Genomic DNA, 11,579 nt, shown 5'->3' with positions numbered 1-11,579 from the left:
CTAGGAATTCTTATGCATGTGTATTGAGAGGGAGTTCCTCCTAAGTCATTTATGTATTGGGAATTCTAAGTCTCTGACTGGAGGAAGCATGAGAACATGGTCTCACTAAGGTATATATCTGAAAGGCATTAACAGACCTAGGATGACAACCTGATAGTTGGTATGCTGAAATTGAAAATGGAAGCATCAGGGTGATGACAGTGATGGTGAGTGGGAGTAAGAATTCAAAACATATTTACTGAACTCTTATCCCAGGGACTATGTAAGATCTGCAGAAGCAATGAACAAAATGCAACATTTCCTCTGGCAATGGAGTTTATAATTAAAGCACAGGTCTTTAAAATACAAGCACCCCATTGATGGAACAAGATAGTTTAGAGACAACTTTAGTGTAGTGGTAAATGCTACAATGGAGCCATGATACACAGACTAGGCACCATCTGTCAAGGAGGATTTGAAAACACATCCTTTGGGGAAAAGGAATAGAATATTAGCATATTATATTCATTTTTACTTTCAAATATGAAAAAATTATTTAATATTAAATGTGTGATAACATATATATAATATTAAATGTGTGAGTCCATAATTTAAAATAAATCCAAATGTTTTGTAGTATAAGCTTTAACCATCTTATTGATAGGTGAGCACAATAAAAAAAATCACTTGCTATGTAAAATTTGTGAATTTTTGAATATCAACTGTAATTTCAAAATTGAAAAACCTAAAAAGGTAGAGCTCAGCATGACAAACAGCAGAAACAGCTCTGGCCTTCAGGAACTGGCAAAAGGATGGAGAACAAAGGAGAGAACATTGCCAAACTCTTCCTCTAGAGTATACTTTTATCTTGGTGTCCATTGTAGCATTTGCCATTCTGCATTGTGGTTATTTCCTGACAGTATCATTTTACCAGTGTGGGGACTCTTGGAATTTTTTTATTCTTAAAACCTAGCACAGTGTCTTACAGTTTGTGGAATGACACCTGGTTGTTAAAAATCTCATTTATTTGTGTGTATTTAAATTACCTAATTTGTATTTATTTCCTTGTGTTTCTGTATTCCTCCTGCAGTGGCACAGTGCCTGGAACTCAGTGGGCATATGATGATCATTATACTGTAAATATGCAAAAGAAATAATCTGCCTACATTAAATGGTTGAACTGAGTTTGGTAGATAGACATGGAATAGCAGATATAAAGCAAAAAGGTACAAGCAGAGAGGCTTAACTTCAGAGCTTAATACTGGGAAAGCCTAGGACAATGTGAAAGTCTTAAGTTATCTAAATATGAAAAACAGCAAGGATCTTGACCGTGAAGAACTTTGTCATAAGTGCTTAAGACAAGTCTTTAGGATAATTTCTGGAGTAGAAATGGAGTTGGGCGCAATCTCTAAGATAAAATCTGAAGTCTCCCGTCCACCGTCCCTCCCCCCCCCCGCCCCGCCCTCCTATCACTGATAAATCCCACACAACGGAGTTAGCTATACCGTCAGTTTTGATTGTTTTTATGATTGTTGCCTTCAACACAGACCTCCGTTCCGGTGACCCCAAGGGGGCATTTAACCCTTTCAGCTAAAACCTAAGTGAACTGGATCCCTCCCAGAACCGGTGAGGAGCGGGCCACCAGCGTGGGCAGCTGGAGTGGGCTCCTGCCGTCTAAACGCGGCCATGCAACCCTGTCACGCCTGGCATCGGGAACTTCAGCACCGCTATTGCGCAGGCTCTGCGTTCCACGCAGGCTTATTAGGAAGAAAGGGGATAAAATTGCCCAGAGACACGTGAACCAGACGGGGCCAACCCGATCTTCGGCTCCCCTCTGCATCGGATTCTGGAATTTACAATCACGAAAGTTCTATTGTCTCGCAATTGGCTCCGGGACCGCATGACATCATAGCGCTTGATTCATCCTTCGGGCGGCGATTGGCTGGCCGCGCCATTGTGACGTCACGGTCAGCCCACGTTCTGATTGTAGATACCCAGCGCCTTCCTCTTCCCAGCTCCGCTGTGCCTCGTTATCCGAGCGTCGCTCCCACATCTTGCTCCGCCGCGAGTGGTCACTGGCACTCCGGCTGCCGCCTCGCCTCTTCTCAAAGCTGCTGCCGCCCTTTGGGATAGGAGGTAAGTCGTCAGCTCCGAGAAACTTCTCCGGGGGCCGCCTCTCGGCCATGACACCCGGCTGAGCGCGCCGCCGGGACGCGAGGACTGCGAACCGTCGTGAGGTTCCGACACCGATGCAAATAACTGCCGCGAGGCCCGCTGCGCCCCACCGCCTCCCCAACCCCGCGTGTCTTGGGGCTGCTAGCCCGGCCGGCTACGGGGGACCAGCCTGGCTTCCCGGGCAGGGACGGCCGGCGCGGGGAGAGCAGCAGGCGCGAGGCGGCTGCCCCCGTTGCCGAGGCTGAGGTTGGTCGCCTCGGGAGTTTCCCTCGCGATGCGGTCGCACCTGTTCGGCTTGTGGAAGCAGCTGGGGGGCACTTTTGCACGTTGACAGGCACTCCGGGGACACACACTGTACCCAGAGAAGCAGCGGGATGGGTCGATGGGTTTGTGCGCTCTGGTCAGTCGCCCTGTGGGGATGAACTGGCTGTTTGTGCGGTCTGGGGAAGCACCTTCTGAGGAGTGTTTTCTTTGGGGGAGAACAAAACCTGGGTAAGTTCGGAGAACCTCAGCGGGGTCGCGAGTAGAGTCGGCTCCCGCCTTCGTCCCGTGCGGGGCTCGCAGAGCGGGGATCCTCCGGCCTTTTCTTTTTCTCTGTCCCTCCCCGCCCCCCCCCGCCCGCCCCCCCGCCCGCCCCCTCCCGCTAGCTCGGGACCACTTCGGGCTTTATTAAAACCAGACAACTGCAGCCCTAGGTACTTGGAGAGGGGTGAGGCCGGTTGGAAAGTGAGGGGCGGGAACTCGGGAGCGACCTGGGCGGCCCTTTGGGGAGTCCCTGCGCGGGAGAGGCGGGAGCCGCTGGCTGGGCGGGAGGCGCGCTGCGCGGAAGTAGCTCTCGGCTGGGGGGAGCCCGGGGGACGCGCGTGTGGCGCTGGTAAGGAAAAGTGCCCTTTGACGGGTTTTCAGACTTAACGACTCACCCTCCTGCCGCCCCCCTCAACCCCCGCTGGCCCACCTCTGGGAGAAGATAGTAAAACCTGGAGCAGAATTATTCTTTTAAACTCTTAAAACCATTCCACGTTCTTGGCACTTTAAGGGTTGTGGTGTCTGGTTTTATCATTCCTGGCTTCTTGACTGCATATTTGGAGAATGTATTTGTACAACTTTTGGGGTCCGGCTTGGGAGAATCTAGTGCTTGATTCCCGAGCAGGGCTGGAGAGCCCAGGGGTGCTTGGCAGGGATTCGTAGGGAGCGATCAGCCTTAATTTTTTTTTTTTAAACTGTACAACAAAATCCTTTATCAGCCTTAATTTTTTAACGGCATACTCGTGGCAGGAAGTTTGCCTGAAGAGCTAATATTGCCGTTAGGTTTTGTAACTCGTTCCCTATTTGACAGATAACCTGTTGGTTTGCACTTGTTTTGCGTGCACGGTTCAGCCCACTGCGTTTGGTGTAGAATCTGCAGATAAGAACACAGTCGGTTTTGCAGTCGATGGCTATGGAGGAACGCTTAACTTCCCATCTGCTGTAAAGGACAAGTCAGCTCAGACACTGCCTAGGATTCCTCTAGGAAAGCTCCGCACTTGAAAGGGAAATGTCATTCATAGTCCTTTTAAGATATTTACCTCAGATATTTCTTATTGCCAGGAACTTCCTGTTCAGTTTCTCTAATGCCTTTTCTTTTCCATTTTTAACTGAAGACAAAGTTAAAATGTTACTGATAGCAGATGTCTCATTTTACAGACCATAGGCTAGAGCTTTGCTGAAAGTCAAGTAGAAAGCACATCAAAATTTGTCCAGATTTTCAAGAAAAGTACCTCATGACTTCACTGTCCTCATCTCATTAACTGGATTTCCTTGTCTATAAGTGAAGTTTTGTGTTTGTTTCAAAAATGGTACAAAAACAAAAAGAGTCCAGTGTGATGGTATCTGCCAAATAATGGTTTGATAAATGTTTCCTCTTTCATTTTTTTCTTGGGGAAGGGAAAGTGAAATTTAGAAAAGATGGCAAAGAATTAAGCTTGAGAATCTGAAGTAACTGGAAAAATGTGCAAAAAGTAGGTCTTCACAGGCACTAATTCTAGTATCTTTATAAAGTTAACTTTATAAAGTGTCATTCCCTAGGATCAAGAGTTTTTTTGTTTTTTGGCTTTTTTCTGTTGGTAGAAATCTTAATTTTTGTATGTTTGCAAGAAATTTCCTTCCACTCTCTCCACTTTTGCTATCAGCATTCTTATTGATTGTCCTCCAGCTTCTAGAGGTATAACTTCTTGGGTGTCCTATTTCCAAATCATTATACAAATCAAGGCAAAACTGTTTACTTCTTTTAGGATAACTTTGATGCCTAAGTAGATAATAGTGTTTATTTTATTTCTTTATTTCCCTACCACATCCTTCTGCCTCCTAAGAAATTTTATAATTTTGAATTCCTCCTTTTTGCATACCAAAACTTTTACTGATGAATAACCTTTCCATTATGTACCCGTTAATAAGTTTTTCTTTACATGCTTTCAGTTTCAAACATTCTGATATGAACACATAAGTTAACAGTTGTTTTCCATACACAATTCTTAGAACATCCCTATGAGAAGTTTTTATCTTCCATCCACCTCTTTAAATAACTCACAACTAAGTCCTAGACATGCCAAGTGCTTGCCCAAGTTCACATAGCTTTTTCTCCTACAGTTTATCTTCTCCTCCATCTGTTCTGGTATTGCTAGGATTATTTGATCAGAGGGGCCCTGTGTCACTTATATAACTGTTGTGTGCATGCATGTGAGCACTTGCTTGCTGGAGGGAGATGCTGTATACAAAGATGAATGACACAGCTACTTACTCTAGAGGGCTTTCCAAATTAGCTTTAATCCTTTTATACCTATACTTAATTGATACGTTGGACCAAAAGGGAATCAAAAGTAGATTTCTGGGAACTCATTTAACTGTATCTGAGAAGGCCTTATGGCAGAGTTACCTATGTTAGACTTATCAGTGATTAATACTGCTGGCCAGGATGCTATAGGTGTAAGAGTCAGAAAAACAACTCAGATAGGCTTTACAAGAACACCTGGTTTCTGAAAAAAGCCCTGAGGGCAGAATTCTTGTGGGTTTTCTCTGGTATCCTATCAGATATTGATTATATCCTTAGACTGATTTTGCAAGGATAACTTCCAGCAATAGCCTCTCTTTCTGTACCCTCCAGTAATATTCTCATATGGAAATTTCCCTTCACACCACCTTCCAAAGAGGTTCCTTGGCCTTGAGATGACTTTTTTAGGCCCTAGTTACTTGAACTAGAACAATGCATATCTAAGGAACTAAGGATCTAGATTTAAACCTCACCTTACCTGCTTGATTGCTACTATACCTTCAGGAAGGGCCTGTGGACATGAGGGATGTCACAGAGTCTGCTACAAGAGTCTCTGAGGATGTAATAGCAATATGACTGTATTATATGAAAGAGAATTAATTGGTATATTAATTTAACCTTACATTTCATAGAGGAAACTTTGTTGACATGCGGAGATAGGAGGTACATTCTAGGAGAGAGGGGACTGGAGAACAAACAAGTATGGCATCCCTGCAAAAGACAAGGTAGCCTGGATCACAGAAGCTGATGGAGAAGACTGAAGTGGAAGAAAAGCTTACAAATGCAAGTTGTTGATCATAATAATGGCTTTTAAGTTATTATGTGTCAAATCCTGCATTAAACACTTTACATGGATTTATATTCTCTATTATTATTAATTGGTACTATGAGTATCCTCATTTCACAGGTGATGACGTAGAGGTAAAGAAGTTTGGACACTTGCCCAAAGTCACAGAGCATTATAGCTGCTGGCCTGCTCCATTTCCTCTGAAGTGTTTGGTTAACATTACACTGAAGTTTTTGACCTGAGGGGAGTGCAGTATAAATGCTGTGCTCCAGGACCATGAGTCTTGTCAGGAGTATGTTGGATAGACTGGCCTAGAGAGAGACTGGGAATGTGGACATGACCTGTGATGTGGTTAGAGGAGACCAGGGCAGTGGCAAAGCCCTGCCTGGAGCACAGCCATGAGCACAGTCCAGAGAACTAGTTACAGGAAATTGTTTCAAGGATAAGATCAGGACCAACAAGAAGAAAGGAACCCTCAAGAGTAAGTGATAGAAAAAATATGGTATGATGGAAGAGGAAGCTTTGTAATTAGGTAGAAGTGTAATGATACAGATACATATCCAGACAAACCATTTCCTCCTGTCCATATCTTAACTTTTTAGCAAAGGTCACATTACATTAGTGAGAAAAAGAAAAGTCCGACAAAGTCACCAGTTTACTTTTCTAAGCAGTCTGAAAAATCACTGTATTATCACCATTTTTTTCCATAAAAAATGAGCGTTCTTCAAATGGAATAAATACAGCTTTTTGAAAAAACAAACTAACAAAAAGGAAAAACCCTATTATTGTTGAAGCTCACAAAGTCAGCTGCTGGCAGAGCAAGGGATAAAAACCAAACCTTTTGGCCTATCAGCTGGGTTACCTCAGCTGATAATAGATATTAAAGTAAACATTGATTTATAGGAAGACACATTATGGTTACTAATACTGAAGTGACCTGAGAAGATTGGGAAGGCATAGTTGTTTAAGGTAGGATGCCTAAGGCTTGTGTAGTACCCGGTTGCCATCTTTTCTTGTCCTAACTTGCCACTAACCAACCATAAGAAAATCAGCTCCGTGCATTGCTCTTTAAAAAATGAAAATTTAAATGCAGGTAATTTCCAGGTCCTTTTGGAGCAAATTTTTTGTTTTCTTTTTTACTTTTTTTTCTGTTGTTTCTGTTTGACTAGGATAACGAAGGACACTTGAAATATTTTAGATCTTAGAACGGTAGATGTCAAAGTCAGTGATGGAAATTTAAATACAATTGCTGGAGATGTTCTAGCCTACCAGAGTGATTTATTCAGAAAGTAAGTTGATGTCATTTTGAGTTTCTGTAATAGAACACTCTCCCCCAACCTCTAACACATACACACACACACACAGCGGATTTTAACCCACAAATGTTATTGTTTCCAAGGTTCCCACTGGGCTCCAACTGGCATAGGAACATTTTTGACGTGTGTGCATTCACTTTTTTTTTTTTTTTTTTTGTGTGCATTCACTTTTAAAGGTGTGTGGCTCTGAATTGAAAATATTCATATGTGGTACATTTTCAGAAAGATTTAATTCCCATCCTCCTTCCTCTGCCCTCTTCTAGTTGTGCGTTACATGTTTAATATCTGAGCTTAAACTTATAGACCTTTTTTTGATATCTTCTTGCTGACTGGGGATTTGGGAAATAGTCTAACGTTTAGTGCTAGTACTATCCTGGTTATTTTTCTAGTTAGGGAAGTAACAGCTTTCTTGAAATACACCTGCAATTTCTGACTATATTAGTACCCTCATTCGAGCACATGTTAGTTATAAGTTCCATGTTAAGTCCTTCCTTTGTCAACAATTTCCTCCCTATGACAGTTGATCTCTTAGAAGCCCATACTAAACACATTTAATTATATCAGGCCCAAGAATTGTCCACTCAGGTCATTATTTTATGTTTTTTTCTGAACCCTAAGGTACCTGTTCCCCTTTTTGTCTTGGCACAATAAATGCTATTACAGAGTAATTGTTAACGAATTTCTCCTTCCCCAAAGAATAGTTCTCATGATACCAAATTCAATAATTATTCATTTGCTTCCCTGGGAGTTTGGCAGTGCGGTGTGTGTCCCTTGGGATAGTGTTCAGGGTACCTCCGCTTCAGTCTTTGGCAGAAGAAATAATATTTACCTCTAGATGACACTTCCATCTGCCCTGTTTGTGAGCTAGTATGCAGTTCTGTGAAAGTTTGCATATACTTCTTATAGAACTTCTGAATATTTCTTCTATGGGTTTATGGTACATTTTTAAGAGCACCTATGCTTTTTAAAAATAAAGCTGTAGGAAGCAGATTGAAGATGCCTTTAAGGTGAACAACTGCTCGTCTGCATAGGATTCCAGCTTTGCCTATAGAGGCTCTGGCTGTAAGTCAGTCCCCTCTTTGAAACTCCAAGTCTTATGTAAAATTTGGAGGTGATAATACCTGTGCCTGCTTTAGAGGATGTTCAAACTGTCAATATTTTACATGGAAGTTAAGTAGGAGACTAATTTAATGATAGAAAGCCTTGTGATCATATAGTATATTCACTGAAGCTTTACTTACAATAAAGAATTAAAAGCATCACTAGTAAAGACACTTCATAAGAATAAATCACTACAGCTGGACTGTGGAATACTTAACAGCTTATAAAAAGAGTAAGGCTGTTTCATAGGCATTGAATGTAGCTTCTCAAGATCACATACCAACCACTTTTCTAAAGTGTTCTACAGATTTTAATTCATTTTGGCCTCACAAATTCTTGTGAGGTAGTTAGCCCATTTTTACAGATGAAGAAACTAAGAGAAGTATCATGTGTTCTTGTTCAAGGCTCAGTTTCTAATCAAATCTAAGCAGACTGGCTACAGTCTGCTGCAGATTCCTCTTTTTACTGGAATAACGTGATGCCAAGCTCCACCTGGGTTTGATTTACAAGGCGTATAAGACCTAAGATGTGTGGACCGCTAGTGAAGGGCACCCAACCCCCTAGGGGACCCATGTCTCCAGATTGTCTGATTTTCCCTAGGTAGAGCTGTAAGTCTTGTGTATTTTGGAAACCTCTAGTAGGTCATTCTGACACAGACCCTGTTCATTTAAGATAGTCGCGTTTCTCACTGCCTTCAGTTCTCTTGGGATTCTCTCAGATTCTTTTAGAATGATTTTGTTTTCTTTCTGGGCGTGGGTCACTAGGTCTGTGTTATAATGGCTATAAGTACCATCATTCCGAAAATAAGAGCATCACGAAATTCACACACTGGTTTATATATTAACATGGACTGTGACCATGTTGGCTTTAGATATGCTCTATAAGAAGAGATGTACAAATGACTATTCCATTGAATGTTATATGTAGTAGCCTTTTTCAAAACACACTTCAATTCTCTCCGCTTTCACCCCCACACAAACAACTTATAAAATGTTGGTGTTTAGATTGAATTTAAAGAAAGAAATGTGTTTTCTTGTCACATATTTATGTTGCACAGATGTAAACTGGTCTTTTAAGTCATTTTTTTCTTGGGGGGGTAGCATAACTTAACTTTATTAATTATATTTCTCCGCCCTCTTTTAATTTCATCTGAGTCTTTAATGCTGCCTTTGTATATTTTATACGAATTAGCTTGGAGAATGTGATAATTTATTTCAAATATTCAAGTAATCACATCATTAAGCAATTGCAATCAGAAGAGATTTTTAAGTAGCTGCCCATGGCAGAAAATGGTGCTTAAAAGCCCCTTAAATGGTTGTCTCTCAGCTATTTGCAATTGCAGTGTGATTTAGAATATGATTAAAGTAGCACTCAGCCTCTTTAAGCTCAGACTTTAAGGGGAGCTGTTAGAGACCTGAGTAGGATCTTGATGTCAGTGACCCACCTTGGTCTTTTCTATAAGTATGCGTCAGCAAAGACATCGGTTGCCAGGTGAAACAGGTCAGAGCTTCTTCAAAGAGCCCCCCCTAAAGACTGTATCGCAGGACTTCCATGTTCCCAGAATACTGTCATTACTATGTTTGCCTCATTTTCTAAGCAGCATTTACTTTATACGGAGTAGTAGTTTTGGAATAACCCCAGAGGAAGGTGGTGATGACTGCAATGACAATGGGGTAGGTGCTTTTGTGGAGTCCTGTTGATACAGAGCTTAAGTGAGTTTTTTGTCTTTTTGAGAATTGGACTAGTATGTTTTTAAAATTTCCCCAAATTCAAGATTTAGCTGAATAATTGCAAAGTACTTTTGGAAGGCTGACCTCAGTTGGGTGACCTGCTTTCCTCTAGATTCAGGTATCTGCTCATCCACTCATACATCCACCATCTCAGGTATTTATTTCCAATCTACTTCTTGTGAATTCCAGATTGATAACGGGAAGATGCTTTTTGGTATGAAGAACACCACAGGTCTGAAAGCAGGGAACCTCTGTTAGAAGGGAGTATATTAATCCAGTTGAGACATAATGAAGGCCTCAAGTTTGTGGTTTTGGAGATTGAAAGAATTGGATACAAATCCTATCACTTCCATGGAGCTTAACAATTGGGAAAGACTAGAAATAACTTGATCTGCCCCTTCAGCTTGACAGATGATGCATCCAAGATTGAGAGAGTAAATGGCTTGCTCAGAGTCACATAACAAGATATAGAGCAATACTAGAAACCATTCTCTAGCTAAGCTCTCTCTGTTACCTATGTACTGGTGTGGGGCGCATGCCCCCACCATTTTCTTTGGGGAAGAAAGATCTAGAGGATAGGTGGCATTTGACTGGACCTTGAAAGATGAGTATAATTTGCAAGGTGAATGGGGAGTAGCTTAGTAGCTAGAACAAATTGAGAGTGGATGCAGAAGAGAAGTCTGGTTTGCTTGGTACTTCTGAGCTCTGCATTTTGTTTATGGTATAAGGTACTTGAAGTGTGTAAGATAATACTGCAGGAGCATTTTGGAGTCATGGAGGGGTTAATATAAAATTAAGCGGTATACTTAACTCTTGGGGTACCAGGGAGCCAGGTAATCTTTGGTACTGAAACCGGGCCCCACAGAAAGATTGGCGCCTGGCCTCAGAAGCTGCTTGCAGGCAGTGTAAGTGGCAATGGTGACAGACATTTTACTGTCCATAACCAGTGGCCCCATTGGGGCTCAAGCTGCAAGAGGCCAACAGTGATGGTGGGCAGCAGTAGTTCCCCTACCACATTACCCCAGGGCATGTAGCTGCAGGGGGGAACATGGAGTCTCCCTGTGCCAGCACCAACACTGGCTTCCTCCAGCTGCAGACAGCAGAGAAGCTCGTGGATTTGGTGCCTGAATCACAGAATAGACCCAATTAGGTCTGAGCTGTGAGCTAATTGATATGGTCCTTTCAGCCATAGGATTGCAGTTGATCCAGTCAGACTTGTAGGTGGGGGACACTAAAGAAGATATAAGTCAAGGCAGGTGCCAACTTGAGATTCTCACACACTCTGTTCCTGATCTCTGAAGGAGAAGCATCCAGCAGCCCAACTCTGAAGAAAGAAGAGAAGTTAACGCTTCGAAGAGACTAGGCAGCTGTACTTGCAATCCAGCCTGCCTCTGATGCCACGTGAAAGGAGCGCCAAAAGCCCTGGGCCTGGTGTCTCAAAGAGCTGTTACTTGCTGGTGTGGGCCAGTGTAGGGTAAACGAAGTTAGGCTTCTGTGCCATTGGCCTCTGTGGCTCTCACCTGTTGCCTTGATCAGGATAACGTAGAGGATGCGTGGGTGTGGGGCACGTGTACCTGACTGCAGACACCTGCATGTGTGCGCATGTGCGAGTATGCACATCTGAGCATAGAGTTCAGGGATGGGAGAGCGGCGTTACTCAGAGATGGTGATTGTGGAACTGCTAT

At 42.6% G+C, this 11,579-nt stretch overlaps 1 protein-coding gene across 2 annotated transcripts in view; it reads left to right on the top strand.

Annotated features, from left to right (window-relative positions):
- Nucleotides 1-1,959: 1,959 nt before the first annotated feature.
- ELOVL5 (ELOVL fatty acid elongase 5) overlaps nt 1,960-11,579 on the top strand; it is a 65,613-nt gene continuing 55,993 nt past the window's right edge. The window contains exon 1 of one of the 2 annotated variants that reach the window (XM_012723573.1): nt 1,960-2,115. The gene's annotated coding sequence lies outside the window, so the exon portion shown is untranslated. The remainder of the gene's footprint in view (nt 2,116-11,579) is intronic. The other variant, XM_004673576.2, reaches the window with a different exon arrangement.

The sequence above is a fragment of the Condylura cristata genome, unplaced genomic scaffold (genome assembly GCF_000260355.1).
Source record: "Condylura cristata isolate star-nosed mole 26May11 unplaced genomic scaffold, ConCri1.0 scaffold00001, whole genome shotgun sequence".
NCBI classification, from domain to species: domain Eukaryota; kingdom Metazoa; phylum Chordata; class Mammalia; order Eulipotyphla; family Talpidae; genus Condylura; species Condylura cristata.
This window is presented reverse-complemented; position numbering and strand designations above follow the sequence as displayed.